Source organism: Polyergus mexicanus, unplaced genomic scaffold, assembly GCF_030449975.1.
Source record: "Polyergus mexicanus isolate NDT 795.1 unplaced genomic scaffold, iyPolMexi1.0 SCAF_15, whole genome shotgun sequence".
Taxonomy (NCBI): domain Eukaryota; kingdom Metazoa; phylum Arthropoda; class Insecta; order Hymenoptera; family Formicidae; genus Polyergus; species Polyergus mexicanus.
In genome coordinates this window covers 6020925-6039726 of record NW_027223335.1, presented here as the reverse complement: position 1 = coordinate 6039726, position 18802 = coordinate 6020925, and the positions used below count along the sequence as shown (strand labels likewise).

The 18802-nt window shown below is 36.3% G+C and overlaps 1 protein-coding gene across 8 annotated transcripts in view; it reads right to left on the bottom strand.

The window, feature by feature from the left end:
* The window catches only part of LOC138940022 (latrophilin Cirl), a 517985-nt gene that overhangs the window by 45525 nt on the left and 453658 nt on the right, over positions 1-18802 (bottom strand). The window lies entirely within an intron of this gene.

The following is an 18802-nucleotide window of genomic DNA, read 5'->3' as shown; positions in this document are numbered from 1 at the left end:
TTTTAAATATTTATTTATTTCAATTTAATCGAAAAAAATTGTTACATCTTAAGAATATCTTAAGAAACATGCAACATAACTTTTGAGATGCATATCTATTTTTCAAAACTTATCAGATTTAAAGTTTCAAACATTAAAGTTTAGCTAATTTTTCATAATAAAATTCTCTCTATTAAGATTAATCTCGTCAGAATTAATGCCAGTATCATAATAGTAGTAAGTAATCTTCACATTCATGGGGTAAAAAAATCCAGCTGGTTACTTCTAAAATAGTTGATGCGAGTTCAGTTTATGGAACCATTTGACGGCATGCATATTATAATATTTTAGCTTGAGATGCGAACGTTTGGAGACGCGAAATCCGCGAATAAACTCGCTGAATTTTACTAGCGCCACAGTATTTCCGTGGAAAGTCCTAACCGCGGACTATACCGGCATTATGGCGCGTCGGTACGGAACTAATGAACTCACGACGAGGCTTTCACGGACAGAGTTATTACACCGCTCTCCCTGCCTTCTGCTCGCGCAGGCTGTTTCCCTTGTCGCTGCCCCCTCTCGCTATCTTCCTCCTTCGTTCTTTCTTTCCTTGGATGGTATTATATTATAGCAACCATCATATTTCCCCCTAAATAAACTTAGATGCACTTTTACGATCCTATCTCTCCCCTTCTCTCTCTCTCTCTCTTTCTTCATTATCAATGTATTAATCTTTGGCTTGTATCATTACGGGTAAATGTATCGAGTATATATCGATATCCTAATTTAAATCTTACTTTTTCAATTTTGCATGATATAAATTTGATACGTTTTACTTCATTTTTTATATTGTTGTTTAATAATATAAAAAAATATCGATTACAATGTATCAAGTGATCTTCACTGGACGATAAGGTAAATTTAATGTAACGTAAGGACAAATATATTTAATAACAGTATAGGCAACATAGGTAATATAGGCATTCCATTCCCAAAGTCATTAGTTGGCGCATGTCCAGCCGTCATTATCGATCATTACGTAAAGGATCTTCAGGCAACAAAAAAATGATGTCGGGCGAGCGCCGACTTGCAGAAAATCCGAGAACAAAGCGATGGCTGAGTAACGACGCGCGTGTTTCGCGGTAAATTACTGCGTGCGTGGAAACGATGGCGGGGGTCAAGGATGCAACGGAATTACGTAGAGGGCACACGAGAGAAGCGTCTCGATTTAAGGTCCCATTCGCTCATTACGTTCGCCGGTACCAACTTGGCGAATGGCGCTGTTTTGCGAGCTACGCGCAGCTTCGCGTCGTCAAACGAGAGATCGCCCCTAAATTTTCGTTGACTCTATCAATCCGTAAGGTAAAAGTCCAACGAGAGAATTTCAATCCCGCTTTCTTTGATTCTACTTACAATTAGTTCAAAAGCCAGTATATTAATAAGTATTATTATAATCAGCATTCAGTCGTAACTGAATTCGTGTCTTGCAATTATGGAATAAAAATGAGAGATACATTAAAAATGTTGAATGGAAATGTTTGAGAAATAAGAATTAAAATAAATTTAATCTTAATTTAAATCAATTTAATCTATTTGCAGAATATATACATATAAATTATATGTACAAGAAAGCTGAAATACAAAAACATGTATTTAATGTAAAGTTTCATCGCACGAAATAAAATGCCGATCTCGACAGTAGGATAAAAACATCGTTATAAGAGGCCAACGTATCTTTCTGATAAAAATGGTAGGGAGCTAAGAAAAGAGGAGAGAGGCAAGAAGAGAATTTATAACACGAAAGCAATTTCTCTCATCTGCCTCTTTTTGCTTCTCGCATCGCGATTAACGCTCGACTCGCGTCGTTATTCTCGCTGCAGTTTGTTCTCCGTTAATTAAGCGCGTTTCGATAACACCCCGGTAAGTGGCAGATAATCGATATACGGCGTCATCGACATGCTCGATTAACCAGGGATGAGATAGAAGCGTGCGCACCGAGTGCGATCAAAGTGTATTTCGATCAAAACGCTACTGCCGTAAACGCATCGATACGCATAAATGACTCGCATGTTTCATCAGTGAGCGCGTTCCTGATTACACTCTCTTGCATCGTTCGTAAAATAATTCCAATTGTTGCATCTAAGCATGCGTATTGAATTACCCTGCAATATTAATTTTTACATAATATGATTTTTTTCTAATCTTTAATTTCATGATTTTTATAATTTCGATAATTTTTTGAATCTCAAAATTTAAATTAAAAGAAAGGTAAAATTACATAAAAGGTAACACACCTCCGATTTTATCGTTACTTAAATATATATGTTATAGGGGAGGTTTTTCTGAATAATTCCCCGTAAGAAATAAGTGGGGGATGGGGCATTGATTTAGGAAATGTAACGAATTAAAGTTTCAGAGTTTTAATGCTTTGTCTCAGATATTAAAAAGTAATATTAGGAAAAGAGTAAAGTTTGTGTACGTTGTATTTGTTGTAGAGCAGATGTGGAAAAAAGTGTTTTGTTTACATTTACGAGATAGGCACACGATCATGGATATTTATCAATACGATGTTTCACCTATTTCTCGCAGTTCGCTCACAGCTTTCGACATACAACTACTCGAATTTGTGAGTCTTGTCTTGAAAAATATTATTTTTTGAATGCGTGGACAGGGGAGGGACGGAGCTCCTCCTCCTGCACCCCCATCCCCGAAAGATCTTATTTAATCCAACCTAACTTTACCTTTAAAATCGAAAATAGATTTGAGTTAAATCAGAAATTTCTCGGAATGGGGATGCCCCTCCCCTGCCCATGCGTAAATATCATAGTTTTTTTTTAATGAAAAAATAACAAATTATACAGCATATACATACTTTAACGTGACACTTCAATTCGTTATATCTTCTAAATCAATGCCGTCCGCCAATTATTTCTTGAATTACTCACAAGAATCCTCTACAACATATTTAAGTGACGATAAAGTCAGAGGTGTGTTATCTTTTATGCAGTTTCACCAAATGTAATTACATTAATTTTTCATTGATTTAAGCAATAAGATTCTTTTATATATAATTATATCCTCAAAATTTAAATTATATATATATATATATACTGATAATTTGTAATCTTCCGTATACAACACTTCTCGTGTACACATTTGAATCGCCTGTTAAATTTTTATAAAAAGAAAATAGATCATACGCATACATAAATATAATTTCTAAAAAAAGCCTTCTCATGAGAAACTCATAGAGCTTGTTCGTCGAGGTACGTTTGTACATAAAGCTGTAAATAAGAGATATCAAATTATCTGTTAGATGATTGTTACGTCCATCCCTGAGAAATGCTTTTTAAAATCTTAAGAAAAATATAACATTTTTCTAAAAGGACGAACACGCGATGCGAAGCGATGAGTCTATATGACGATATTACGAAGTATCGAATAGTTGGCGATATATTTCAGAGACGTCGTTATGTCATTTCTTGAGATGTATTCGTAGCGACAAAGTCGTTGAAAGTTGGTCAGCTCGGAGGCATCCCAGGACGAAAGATCTCTTCGCCGGGTTCGCCGTAGAATTCGGTCCCTTTAAACGCGTTCGGCCCCTTCGCGTGTGTGGTTACCGCTCGAATGCCGGGAAGACGTCGTCTCCCTTGGGTGCGGTGAGTTCCGAGGGAACCGCACTGTATATGTATGTAGATGTCCGTGTTTCGAATCGTTGCGACTAGACCGCGGCGCATGCACTTCGTCGAGTTCGGAAGCACCGGAAAGCGAGAGGATTCTCTCTCCGTCTCCTTCCATAGCGCTGCCCGTTGCGTATAAATCTTCGGACTCGCGGCCGCGCTGGAACTCTCCCGAGAGTCCTTTCAGGCTTTATCGCTTCGCCCTCTGGAGCTTTCGATCGCCGCCGATGCTGTGTAGGCTCTCGAGCCAGAGGTTCTTCGAGCGTGATCGAGGAGTTCGCAATTTCGTCTGGATTACTGACGTATTAATTGGTCAAGCGTTATATTTTCGTTTCCGAGATGCTGACGTTAACAGAGTGTTTTATATTTAAGAGATTGCATATATCATTGATTATTAAAATAAAAATCTTTGACTTTTAAGCGCTGCAGCACGTTTCAATCGAAAACCGTCCGCTGTAAACGCGAGACGATAAGTAACATATATATATATATATATATATATATCTTTGGCAAGTTGAAGGATTTAATTAAAATTCATCTAAATCTGTAACACCGACGTACGTAACGAATTTGACGAACTCTGCGTAACTTTGCGTTCGCGTACAGTTCGCTGCGACGTCGAGTTCGCTATGAAAATTATACCCCGACCAGAACAAACACATTCGGTGCTCGTTCGGCCGTTGAACGAGAAAATTATTGCACGACCCCGCATCGTTGTCGAAATGCCTTTTTCGCTGCGCTCGCCTGCCGTTGCACCCGCCGCATCTGCGGCTGACGCGTTATGCGTCATGCGGTTACTATCCGCGGCCGGACTTATTGCACGCGGATTGTTCGCGGGTTGTAAAACGCGTCGCCGCGGCGTGAAATGGAACGAATGTAAAGCCCACTCTCGGCATTTAACCAGAAAAAGTTGTTGCAAACTCGAGCGTCGGATAATGAAATTATTATGCGCCCTTTTAGTCACATTCCGACGATGCATTCGTTACCAATGCGAGTGCAACCGACGCGAGTGCATCGTGCGGTCGCGGTTACGAGACACGTACGATACAACTTTATACGTTGTTTGACCAATGTATCGTTTTAAGTACATCGTTTACGCCACGAGTATCTCGTTGTACATTTTAATTAATTATAATCGCGCGATATATCAATTTCGGATATGTTTTGTTTGGTTACCATTCATCCGTATTCGTATAAATAATTATATAAATTAAACATAATAATTATTACATTTCTAATATTTTATATGTATTTTAATTATAGATATTCACATTCTTCAATAATATCATATTAATAATATGATATTAAAAAATATTTTATTTTTCTCTCAAAAGTAATCCGGTTACACCGTCGTATAAAATATTATGCATTATATTTTCACTTTATCGATTAAAACTTAAATTATTTAAAAGCAAGAATCGTTAAATGAAAAAAATGTTGCCCTCGATTCATTCGAATTACATTAACACGTTTGCTTTTAAGAAAAACGTTAATTCTGCAAATAGAAAATTTGATAATTCTATATGATGTACCGTATCCTCAAGGCTTTCTTCAACGCGCTTCTAATCCCGAGATCTCAAGAAATCCTTCCTTGCGCGGTTTCCAGTCATCTATCCTCTTAGGAGCTAAGTATAACACCGTGAAATTTCCATTGAAATTACTTACTCGACTTCCCGAGGAGAACAACGGCTGGCTTCGGCAGAAATGAATTTTTCTTATATATCTCACCGCTCGCGCTTCTCCGTTTTAAAACCGCCTTACATTATTAATGCTCCCCTTCCTAATCAAAAATGCATTATATTTTCAATATCATTATTCCATCGTATTCTACTAGCTCCGTCTCGTGAACGTCATTTTTAAACAGCGGTCCGACTTGCGGAAATGATAAAGCTAAAATATTTCTTTTCAACCGTTACATACCGCGAGAGAATATGAAATACGACGTTATTCTATTCAACAACTTGTTAATGCGTTGCTGACACTTTAGACTTGCGATGCGATTAATTATAAAAGTAAGATAAGAGGAACGAGAAAAAATTGTTTTTCTTATCGCAACATATATGTGTAACAAAAAAATATTAATAGAGATATAACATTAATAGAAAAAAATATATTTTTACAAGCGCGCAGATTCTTTAATTTCGAAGTAATACGTATTCTTTCTTATATCGCGCGCATGTTACGATCGATGCTGACATCTCTCCGATGAATTGCACGCGTCGCGACGCGCGGTCGTCGTTCCGCGTATTCTACCGGCTCGCGGAGGGAAAAGAGAGGAGGAGAATTGCAGTTTACCATTAATGACTTCGGGTAATAATATATCGGAGATCCGCCGCGACTCGTACCTCCCGCTGCCGCGGCGGTCGACTTGAAAGAGCCGACTTAACAGCGGGATGTCGTCGGTCCGATGCGGTCTCAGATCTCGAAACCTTTACCGCCTTACTCCGCGCGCGGCGCGTGTATATACCCGCCGGTTGAAACACTGCGAGGGTATTGTTGTTCGCGTTTACATTCCCCTCCGTTACTATACTCGTCATTCCTTTCCCTTCTCGTCACTTGGTCGCATCGTCCAGCAACGAGGATAAGTCGAGGAACGATTTCAGCGGATTCGAGAGGTCAATCGCGGCAAATAAATATAACGAGTCTCGATCGATGCGCGCATTTGAATTGATCGTCGATTCGGCGAGACTTGATTTGTAATAAGGCTTATCAAATATCTCGCATGCTCTCGCGCTATTACAGATTTTTTGGCACAACCGAAAATGAATATTTCATATTTCGCGAAAATTTGGAACGAACCATTTTATATATATAATAGCGAAGAATAAAGAGAATTCTCTCACAAATATCCCGAATCTGTCAAATTTTAATTTTGTAAATGAAAATTTTAATCTTCTTCACATGTATTGTAATTTCAAGCAAATTTTAATCTGCCAAAAAGCAGAATTACTGCGAGAATTAATCATGAAAATAGTTAATTAAAATTTAATTAAAATCCAATTAAATTTATATTAGAGTCAATATTAATATAAATATTTTAAGAATAAGATTCCGTCTCTTCCTGTTTATATATTCCTAAAAATTAATTCTGTCTAAAAAGATCTATTGAAAAATCCATTTACGTAAAATACATATTTGCAATTTTATCTGAAAATATTAAACGAGTAAAGAGAGAGAAGCAGAAATGTGTATATTGTTTGAATAAATTGTCGCCACTCTCTTTCATCTGTAGGAAAACCGCTCGATGTCGAAAATTCCACGGGGGACATCCAACCCGCCGATGTCGGATAACGCGATGTCGTGTCGTGTCGTGTCGTGTCGTGTCGTGTCGTCTCGCGTCGCGTCCGAGAAAGTATATCCGTTCCGACATTCCGCCAGTCGAGTAATATCGATTCCGTCGAAATTGCCGACGGCCTGGAGCTTGTTGTAATCGTGGGCGGAGTTAATTGACGCGCGACACGCGAGACGCATCGCCTGCCGTCGAGTTACGATTCAATTTGACGGGGGGATGCAATTGCGTCAGGGCGACGATAACCGAAAAGTTTCCCCGTCGCTCCTCGTATTTTAGCCCCCCCCCTCCCCACCCCTCCATCTCCCACCCTTCCTTCCTCCCTCTCCCAGCACCGACTGCACAAACTGCCATGGATAACACCTGACGCCCTGATGCGCGGGGGCTAATGCTCTCTTCTATATCCGCTTCTTATAATTTATTCGACCGTCGTAAATCAGTCAGGGGGGAAGGAGGGAAAGGGGAGGGGGAGGGGGAGGGGGGACGCGACCGGGACGTGCAACAGGCCGGCGCATGTAAATGCATCGCTGTATGCACTCGTGCAGCTTGTAAACGTACACGCGAACTGCATCGCGTCGCGCCGCATCTCGCGTTTATCCGTCCGTGAATTGATAATGTAATTAGAGCGACGAAAAAGGATTAGCTCGAATTAGAAATCTTGCCGTGTGGATTCTGGCTTGAAACGAGAGACAACAGGTAACGGAGAGAAATGGGAAAGGAGAAGAAGAGGGGAATGGGCGCGTAACCGAGGCGAGTCTCCATGGAGGACTTTGATTTATACGTCCCAGGAGAGCGCCTCGCGAAATGCAGCGCAGCCGTTGCTGCTAAAGATGCACGACCGAGCCCGGAAGGTCGAGAGCGAATTTGCGTCTCCGTAATATTACTTCCGATCGATGCGAGACGTATGGAAAAATTATAGCGAGAAATATATAGGTAGACGAATTCTCATTTTTAATAAATATCAGGAGAGATATCCCGGTATCCTTGAGTCAATCGCGAGATTCAATTAATCATACATGCTGATAATTTCTAATTACTCGTCGAAAATTATTGCGAATGATAAACCAATAAGTATATTGTATATATAAAATCTAATTATTATTATATTACCGTAAGCTGCATCATCTTTGGAAATACATATGTTAGATTTCGCCTGCAATAGCATATTTATATATGTCGAAATTAATTTCATATATACATAATAATATACAAAGCGTGATTTTATAAAATATTAAATATTTCGAAAGAGTCCGGTTGGCATGCGACCTTAATATTTACTTTTGCAGAATAAGCGTGTCCGCTGTGTACGTACGCAAAATTGCTATCGACAAAATTCGAATCAACAGATAGCGACACGAATTATTCCACATACGCCGTCCTTTAAAAAACGTCCATTCTTCTCTACGAAAAAATAACTTGACGATTATCAGTCAGTACGATTAATTAACCATTAATGCAAATTTGTAAACGCATATCTAGGCAGCAACTCTATTTATTGGAACAGATATTTCGTGCAATTTCGTTTAAAGTAGAAATCTTTTTCAGTAAATATTTGTTTAAAAGACGATTATACAATATATAAAATTTTTTTTTAAATTTCGCGAAATTATTATTTCTTAAAATATGATCATTTTATTCGTTATATATACGCACATAAATTTTCATATATAATTTCGAGAAAAATATCGTGTTAAACAGAATTTTTTCATCTCGTGCAATAATAATTTTTAGTTTCGATGCATAACGCTGATTTCGCATAATTTCAAGTCATATTTTGCTTATTTCTAAACTTACATAATTTTTATACACAAAATATGATGTGTAAAAGTGGAATTCTAGGGGTCTATTCTATAATCTTTAACGATGTCGTTAGATATCATTGCGCAGCTTGTTTTATATGTTTTAACTGCGCAATGACACGTAACGACATCGTTAAGAGTTACAAAATATGCCCCTCAATTTAATTTATATCGTTAATTTATACTAATTTGTGAATTAAAATAAGTAAATATCTTGCAATTGATAAAAGACCAACGTATTTCGTTATTTATACACGTTGATGTATTAAATGCGTTTGTAAGGTGTACGTTTCATTCTGTGGAATCGATCGTCCATTCAAGAGGATGATCCAATGGCCAATGGCTATCGCAAGCAAATGCTATGTGCTCTCTTGCACGCCAACAGTCATTTCTCACGCGCACTATTTTTCGTCGCCACGTTTTGCACGCGGAATAGCGTTTCGCTCGCATACTCGTCCATTACAGAATCGTGATCAAAAGGGGCCCGATTATACCGGTTGCCTGCGCCGGCACAATTTTTCCCACGAGCGAATGCGGTTACGATTACGCGTGCGAGTTTTAGCATAATATGCACAGCACATTTGCGATATATTTTTTTACTTTAAAAGTTTTTTAAAATTTTAAATTTCCTTTAAATCTTTCAAATTAATTAAAAATTAAGAAAATAAATTTAGGATCATATTATATTGTAAGAAATATTAAAATTGTGAAGAAATCAATTACAATACGATAAATTTTAAGAAATCTATTTGACATTTTTGAGCAATTTATATAGATATTATCTCATAATTTTATCATAAATGCATATATAAAAGTATCTTTTTTTTTTTTTTTTTTTTTTTAAGAGCAATTAAATCTAAATGAAATTTTTAATAATATTTCGAAATTAAGTAAGATCTGTTTAATATTAATTGCGGATGAATATTTCATTACATTCCTAAATTTTATTTTCTTTTTTGAAATTCTCTGATTTTCAATAAATAAGATAATAATTATGCTGTAATTTTCAAATTTTTACACAAGAAACATCGACTTTATCCTCTTACAATTCAATGCAGTTTTTCCAGACGTTCTATAAAAATCGACTATTAAAATTCAGTACTTTATTCACGTTTGCCGAAGTGTCCGACGAGCGCTCGCAGCAACGGGGAAAAAAAAAAATTTACATATGAGCAAATGAAACGATGTCCTGTGAAACGTCATTTCTATCGCGCGGGTCATCGATCAGAGGACGTCCGTGGACGCCGATAACCGATATCGACGCGGCGTCAGCATCCGCGAGCGACGTTCATCCGCGCCGGATGTGCTTTTCCTCGACTTTTTTCTGTCTCCGGGTCAGGGAATAACGATTTTTTGTAATACCGGAGCGGCTAGCTCGCAATGGTTACATCCTCGATGAAAATGAATACTTCTACTAGAGTATCACATGCGAGATATTCCTAATTTTTAAAATTGTATTCTCACGAGATATCTTGCAAAAAGATTAGGGGAAAAAAAAAGAAAAAAATCAATTGCATTCATTTTGACATTCAAAGAAGTCTCGCGCTCAAGTAGTCGAAGTCTAGAGGGAGATAAAGCAATCGCGCGTTTAATTCCATTTACTGATAACTCCGCGAAGAGAAAGGAAGCGCGAAAATAAGAAACCGTTGTTAGTAAATCCTATCACGATGACATCACTTAGGATAGTACCGGGTAACACGAGCCGATTGCTTGGTCGGCCTATTTAGTAGCGATCGCGTTTCCCAAGAGAGAGAACGACCCATTCATAATATTTTCATTCCGCGGCAAGTACGCGATCTCTGACGATCCAATTGCACCGACAATGTCATTGATTCTCATCGGCTGCGATAGTATCACACAGTATATATCATATATATTATATTTACACTGCGTATCCGGCATACGATATTCAATGATAGACATAATAATTAGTAAATTCTTTTCCGCGTATTGTTTTCGATACGTTAATTATATCCGTATTGTTATTTAGCATAAATTCCACAACTATATATATTATATAAATCCTAATATCAGAATGCTAGTACTTTCTTTGTATATGTGGGCTTTTTGTAAATTCAACCTTTTTACCAAAAAACTTATTGTTTTTCTAAAACGCCAAATTTCTTTTATAGGCTAACATTTTATAGAAAACTTGGACTTTTTGTAAAATAAAGACATTTACAAAGAATATGAAAGAGATATATAAATCAATGTATAATTTGCTATTTACTGCATTGCATTCTATTATCTAGCGCGATTTATTTGATCGATTTGGTAATTTGATTATAATTTGTAATACACGTTGATTCATATAACAAATCACGATTGATCGTGTAACCGACTCTGATACTTAAACATCAATGCATCATAGAACGGTAATATTGAAGGTAAATTGTATCATAAATAAAGGAATATTAGATCGATATAATTAACCGCCTTTAATCATTTTCAATGATTTACGCTATCAGATTTTTTTAAATCTTATTATTACGCTTATTTATTTTAATTCAATGACTCATTTCACAATCAGATCGATATTTTGCATTGTGCTATAATTAAGCACTTCTCTTCAAAAAATTCTGACAATAAGCGCTAAATATTTTAATTATTATTAAATATTGTGATATATTGAGATGAAGAAAGAAGGCAGTAAAATATGGCCAATATCCTGCAAGGAATTATAAATTATAGGATAATTAACGTACGTCGAAGTGTATTTTTACGGCAAATAGCGTTCGCAATAATTCCACTCTCGGTTAAAATTAACCACACTGAAATGTCGGTCACCGCCGCCGCCATCGTGCCGCCGATAATTCTGGTGCTAATTACGTAACGGCGCCAGACTACAAAAGCACGGCCTCCGATTACATTATAAATAATGGAATACGCACATAATGCTGTTACACGACGCCAACGTGAATCGGCTCTACCGCCGGCGACGTATGGAAATGATGAGATTAATATGCGCCGGCGCATTTATAAAGTTGGCTAATTAATGCAGTCGCGAGAAGACGAGAGGAGGCGATCATCGCGCTGGAAACTGTGTTTTGTCAAAAACAACGTTAAACGACAATAACCTACTTACACGCCTAATGTATGTATAAATACGTACCTTTTCGATTTTAGCAAATAATTAGTAATTTAGGTAATTTGTAACGGTTAGTTCTTTCTTTTTACACTTCTTTCTTGGAATCAATCATTTATTTTAAAAAAATTTAAAGCACTTTATTTCCTTGAATCTCACACATCTTCTAAATTATTTCAGCTCTTTTAATAAATATACTGTATATGTATACCTCTCGAGACGTAGGTACTATAAATATTACTCTGGAGAATTGGAAACGGATATACACCAAGTTGCAACATAATATTTCGTACACTGAATCATTAACGATCCCTGTTGTTGCGCTGAATTCACCGGCGCGCATCGTATTCTATCTCTATGCAAGGAAAGGTGTCGGTGCGCGGGAAAACAACAACAGGGGCCATTAATGATTCCTGCTGTACGAAGCAGGCCGGAAGAAAAGAATTCTTCATTGCGACGCTCGCGGCTCAATTATCATCATTCGAAATCGCCGTACTTCGCGTTGGTGATGGACATCTGTCACGGCGGCAACACGCGTTATCGCGCGCCGCCGCCAACAAAAGAGCACCGCGACGGAATAATTGATGACGCGGATGCGCGCGCGCGTGCGCGCAATACAGTAACGGGCCGATCAAATATTCACGACGTCGACATCTCTTGATGTATATAATTTTCGCGCGAACTGGCCGTGCGACCGCGTCGCGACGCGTCATCCGAATGGACGCGCGCCGCCGTCCGTCCGGGCAAGTCATTCCCGTGCATTCACCGCCCCCGGTGCGATACCGTGAATATTTCAGCCCGTAAATATTGAAACGCGACACTATACCCTCGTGTGCGTGTGTGCATGTGCGATCCTCCCATTTCCTCCTCTTCTCTCCTTTCTCTCTCGCTCCTTTTCCTTCGCACTTATCCCCGAAATGAGCGGCGCGCCGGTTTGATTCGATAGTTTCCGACAAATCGAGCATCGCAGCGTTTCATGATTTTTTCATTACATGAATCCGCGAATAAACCAGAATTCGATACAATGTTTAATTATCTGTCATTATTAATGCGGTCATCTTTCATGGAGTCACAAATAGATTCTCGTTAACGAGAGAATCCAGTTTTAGACAGTTGCGACGAGAACAAAGCGAGAGTTGAACGTGAGAGAAAATGGTATACTCGCCACTCCGTGTGAAATTTTATAAAAATCTCTGAAATATAATCCGAAATAGAGTTCTATCTTTGAAATTATTATTATTATCATTATATAAAAATTTCTCGCGGGAGTTTTTATAATTCTTTTTGTTTGAATGCAATACTTTGCATCTATATATATGTATATATCTCGTACAAATATCAAACACATTTAAATTTCATATTTTTAATATTTATAAAAAATTCATATGTATCGCTACGTTTTTCGTTATATATTGTTTTCACGGTATAGCACAATTTCTATATTATAAAATACATTAGTGTCTACTAATTATGCAATTTAAAAATCTGCTCATGCATCGTTCATATGCTTAAGAGAAGTCTCTCGTCTATCCTCTTCCTTGTAGAAATATATCAAAGGCAATATTAAACCTTCCGCGTATCGAGTTTCCTGTATGATTAATGTCCATTATGTTACTTTGTATGATCGAGACACGGGTCAAAGACTCTTGTACGGAATAAATGTAACACGTGTTTCCACGATATACTCGTAAAATCAGCCAGCTCGATGGTATACGATGCGAGTTAATTAAAGAACGAGCGTATTTTTCTACCGGTCTTTCATTACGTCGCGTTTTACAGATACTTCATCTTTACGACAGAAAAAATTCAATCTGACCACATATTAAAGAAAATATAGTAGTTTACTATATTTATTTTTCCCGTTTCGTATTAAAAATTGAAAAAGAAGCAAAAGGGATGAAAAGTTTTGAGAATCCAGTTTTACAAAGCCTAAAAATAAGAGAATTTAAAGATCATATATGCGATCAATAAAAAATTGTACAAGAAAATTGATATTGGTTAAACGTATAAAATAAAAAAATAAGAAATGACACATAATTTATGTCGATATGCAACAAGATAAATATTTCAAGATGCACAATTTTTTGATTAGTTATAATTGAAAAAGAACACATTTAAAAATCATACATTCGTACTGCAGTTTTTCCTTTATTCACGAAGATAATTTTACTACTGTCGTTCGATAGACTTTTGTCATAGGTGTTACGCCAATCGTTTTCGATTCTATTACGCGCCCTATCACGATGACCATTGTTGCCGAAATAATCGCAAAGCCCTTCGATACATGTATCGGTAGAATTGCGTGGGCAGCGGTGCGCGAGTCATGCAAAAAGTGCGAAATAACAAACTAAAAACTCATTCGAATCGAAAACTCAGAGTTTCGTCCCGTCCGTATCGATTTATTTGTTGGCTATTTTTTACTAGACTGCCTTTAATCTGAAAATAACAACGCGATTATAAAATAATATCTCTTATAAACGGAGAATAAAGTGCATAGTTAAACTTAGAAAATTTAAGGTTATCGAAAAAATTATAATAGCTTCTTCAAGACTGTACAAATTCATATTTGGTTATTAATTGAATTTAAGATTTGAAAAGTAATTCTCAAATTTATTTAGTAAATTAACTTTTTAATTCCAAATTTTTAATTTTTGAGAATATTGAACAAATTTTAAAATTTCTATGTATTTAACGAAAAAATTTTTTAAAATTAAATTTAAAAAAAATAGTTTGGATTTATCTCTTTTCCCTAATTTGCTTTTTTTAGAATTATGTGTTATTATTACGATACAATCTTAATTTCTTAGAAAAACTAATATGTAAATTATATCTCTTTTAATTTTCTTATAAAAGTGACATTAAAGAAGCAAAGTTTTTAATTTTTTATTACATCTTTAAATTAAAATATATTAATGGAGAAACAATCTCTTTTTTTATTGAATTACAATCTTAAATCTTAATTCATTCTGGCAACACTTTCTTTGCTTTTACACACGCAATCTCTTCTTCTCTCTCTCTCTCTCTCTCTCTCTTTAGTTCCATTTTACAGTAGTTAACATAGTAGGGACCGTAAATAATTTTTATGCCCCGGGGCGTCGAGACCATAAGAACAATATTGCTGGACAGAGGAAGGACTTGGTTAGAGAAGAGTTTGGATCGCGTTAGGCTCACGGGTGTCCATTGCAAAGGCACGAAAACGAAACGGGAGAAGAGATGCAGGTGCTCGGAGAGCTGCCCTGTAATTAGGCTAGGAACGCCGAATCCGTTTGTCCGCATCGGGACAGTAGCCCGGGAATCTTAAAGGAAACGTGTCAAACACGCTTCAGGCGTTACTTTTGAAATAGTTCCTAGAAGAATCTAGCGAAATGTCAAAAGGCGCTATAATCTGTCAAATTGATCCTACTTATCTCGAGTCTGTTTCGATGTGAGAATGGCAGCGACAGCTTCTTACCTGAAACAAACAGATAAACTGACGTTAAGTGTGGTTCGTGTTAATAAAAGTCGTTACTAGTTCTACAGTTTATATTTTAATTCCTGTGTATATTAAAAAACAATTTATCATAGTATAAATTTTATTAATACAAGTGTAAACGTTTCTTTTATTTATAATTTATCATTATTTCAATTTATCTATTATAATTCATGATATAATCTCTCTTTCTTTCTTTTATTTATTTGATTGCATGATTTCCTCCGTTATAACATTTATTATCGCTGTATTTTCAAAATGAGTATATTTCCAAGATATAGTAAAATTCCTTTTCTCTTTTCTCTTCGATCCTTGTTTCTCTTTCTTTCTCTCCCTTTCTCTATTAATTTCTAAGGACTAGTTCGAGATATCTGAAGAACCCTGAGCAGTTACCGCGGTCGTAAAAGAAGCGCGGGTGGCTAACGATTTAATTAATTGCAATTTAGAGTCTGTTTTATCGCGCGCTTTAATTTCTATGCGGGATACGCATCTTCTCGCGTAATGGGAGGGTAAGGATAATTCTATTCCTCAGGAAAGTATCTGAGAACAAGCCTGCTTTAATCCGACCAGAGAGACATCATTTCGACGCTCTCTGGTGTAATCTTAAAATGGCAACAAACCGCGTGAGCAGCAGATTCATAAGTTTGAAGAAGATTAACATCTGAGAGCATGCTACGAAACATACCGCGTTTGAAATAAGCGTTTTGCGTTATTTCAAGAAATTTTAGAAGTAAGGGGGTCGTTTGGGGGATAAAGAAAAAAAATGTAGAGTTCGAGTAAAAGATTGAATTGCAGAATTAAATCCAAGTTTTTCTATCCAAACGGCTTTCTGCCGTTGCTGTCTTTGATTTCTTATTTATGCTCGTTAATCAGCTCAGTGAAAGATTTTTAATACGCCTTTTTAAATCTATAAATCAATTAGCTCGCAGACTTCGTCGTTTCATTTTCTTGCGAAGAAAGAATCATAAAGATCGATAAACTGTAAAAGCTACAATATTTTATAAATTAAATATTTAAAATTTTCAATAACTTTCAGAATAAACAATGCTCGATTAAATATAAAAGATTCTTTGAGACAAAAAAGTTTTATATAAAAATCAATAAAGTTTACCAAAGATTAATTACAATTTTCATACGCACACCAACATTTCATTTCATTACTTAAAAGTATCTTCTATGCGGCATAAAAAATTCATACGCAGCACTGTGTCTCATATAATCTTATATGCAACATTAACTTTTATCATAAAACTTGTTCGTCGTTTTATTTGTAATTAAAAAGCATTCTTTTATGATACATAAATCGAAACTTTCCCCGAACTTTGTATGCCAACTTAAATTTTGAAGGACTGATAAATCTCTGAAACATTTTGACGGGCGATTCGCGTCTCTTTTGGTCGTAAGTGAATAGCAACTTTGGCGAGTCTTTTTGCATAAAGCCGTTACGGCTATCGTGGGAATGCACCGCGAATAAGGACTACATTGCGACGCGTTCCCTTAAACATTCAGGACTATACCTTCGATAGCGATTCTCCGAGCAGGCGTTAACCATCGGAATTGGAATCGCCTCCTGTATCAAGCTATCCACCTCTATCTACTCTGCCCGAAGGAATTAGGAACCGTGGTCGTATCCATGAAATCGAGGGAAACGCGTTTCCCTCGAATCGGAAATTTCTCCCGAGCGAATCGACATTTATCGCGCACGAGAGTTCTAGAAATGGTTTCTGGCTCTTGAACGAGTAAGTATATAGGTTAAACCAGACTTGCATCTTTTGGGAAAAAAAAATATATATATATATTTCATATTCAACATTTTGTTAGATAATAATATTGAGATATACAACTGAAGAAGATTGGTAGAAAGATATTTAATCGGGAAAAATTGCAATAGTTTCGAGACATTTTACGGCATTTTTATACCGAATTGTCCGCCTTGCGAAATTTGCGAAGCAAAATTTATAATGTCCGTAATTCTCAAGCAATAGGCCATAAATAATTTACTACTCATTGATTATTTACAACGAAACTCCAAGTATAAATACAACGAAAGACAAATGCAGATCTTATGAATTTTTCAAGCGAAAAAATAGCAAGCGCAGTTTATAAAATTCCAGTGCTGCAAATAACTTTTTACAAAAATAGAACTTGATATTTCTTTTAGAACCAGGTATCTCTTGAATATTAATATAATTATATTGAATTTTTCGAGGGATTAGTAAATTATTATTGACAGCAAATCTGATTTTTTTTTTTAGAAATTTATATAGGATTGCTCGTAAATAAAAGATTTCAATTTGATCTGAATCCGCGTCCGTTTACATCGAAAGACCTTCGAATGAGTTTTCGAGAAATCGCTTCCGAGCGCTGCTTGGCAATTCTTGGGGGGCTTTGCTACTTTTGGAGAGAGTTTGCGCTTTCATGGCTCGGCCAGATAGCATCGATCGAAACTCGACTTGAAAGTCAACGACAACGTCGCCAGGAATATCACTCGATGAACATTCAATGTATGTTCTGTTAAATATTCCATTAAAAAGTACTCCAAAACGCCGACTCCAAAGAGAGCGACTCGTCTTTTCCATTTTTAAGTGAAAATTTCGCATAAAAGATGCATTCGATTTTACGCGCGTGCATTTATTAATTTTTACCTTACCGACATTCACATCATTGCGACAGAATTCATTTGACAATATTAGAGCGATACCATGTAATAGGGTGACGTTACAAGAGAACAACGTTAAGCTATAAATAGTTAATTGGATTCTGCATTTTCAGCATGATTCTTGATATCACTCTTGAGAAGAAGACCAAAAATTTTTTATTACGAATATCAAATAGTTTACAAATTTTTTATAAATTTATTAAATGTTGCTAATGAGCAAATTTTGATGTAACAAAGGTCGGTTTTCTTTTCTTATTTATTTGACCTGTATTAGTATCTGTGTTATGCAATATAGTTGCATTTTCATAATTCATAGATAAAAATTTATTATAGGCAATGTTTATTTATTAAACCAATCTCGTTTAATTGGAAATTTTTATAAATTAATAGACACTATATTAAATATATCGCGATACTGAATGACAGTTTGCATCGTAAAAATAAGCGAATAGTGTCGCATGAATATTTATACAGGATGATTTAACGTTCACTTCTAATTTTTGAATATATACACAATGATTCTCCTTCTAAAATATATATCATTATAAATCATTACAAATATTTGAATTAATTGAATTTTCATTTTTTATTATTGTCTTTAAAGTATCTACTATTAAAAAATATATCTAGAGACATTTTGCTCGTCTTTTTTTCTTTAACGGGCTCTTGATTTATTCATGTTACGTAAAAGGATCGGAAAAATGAACGTTAATTCTGTACCACCCTGTACAAGATCTCCAGATAAGGTATCCGATGTGAGCGGACGAGGTAAGGCGGCATCGACCCGCGGAGCACGCTATATAGCGTTACACCCGCGCCATTGTGCTAGATTTAGTGCCATGCGA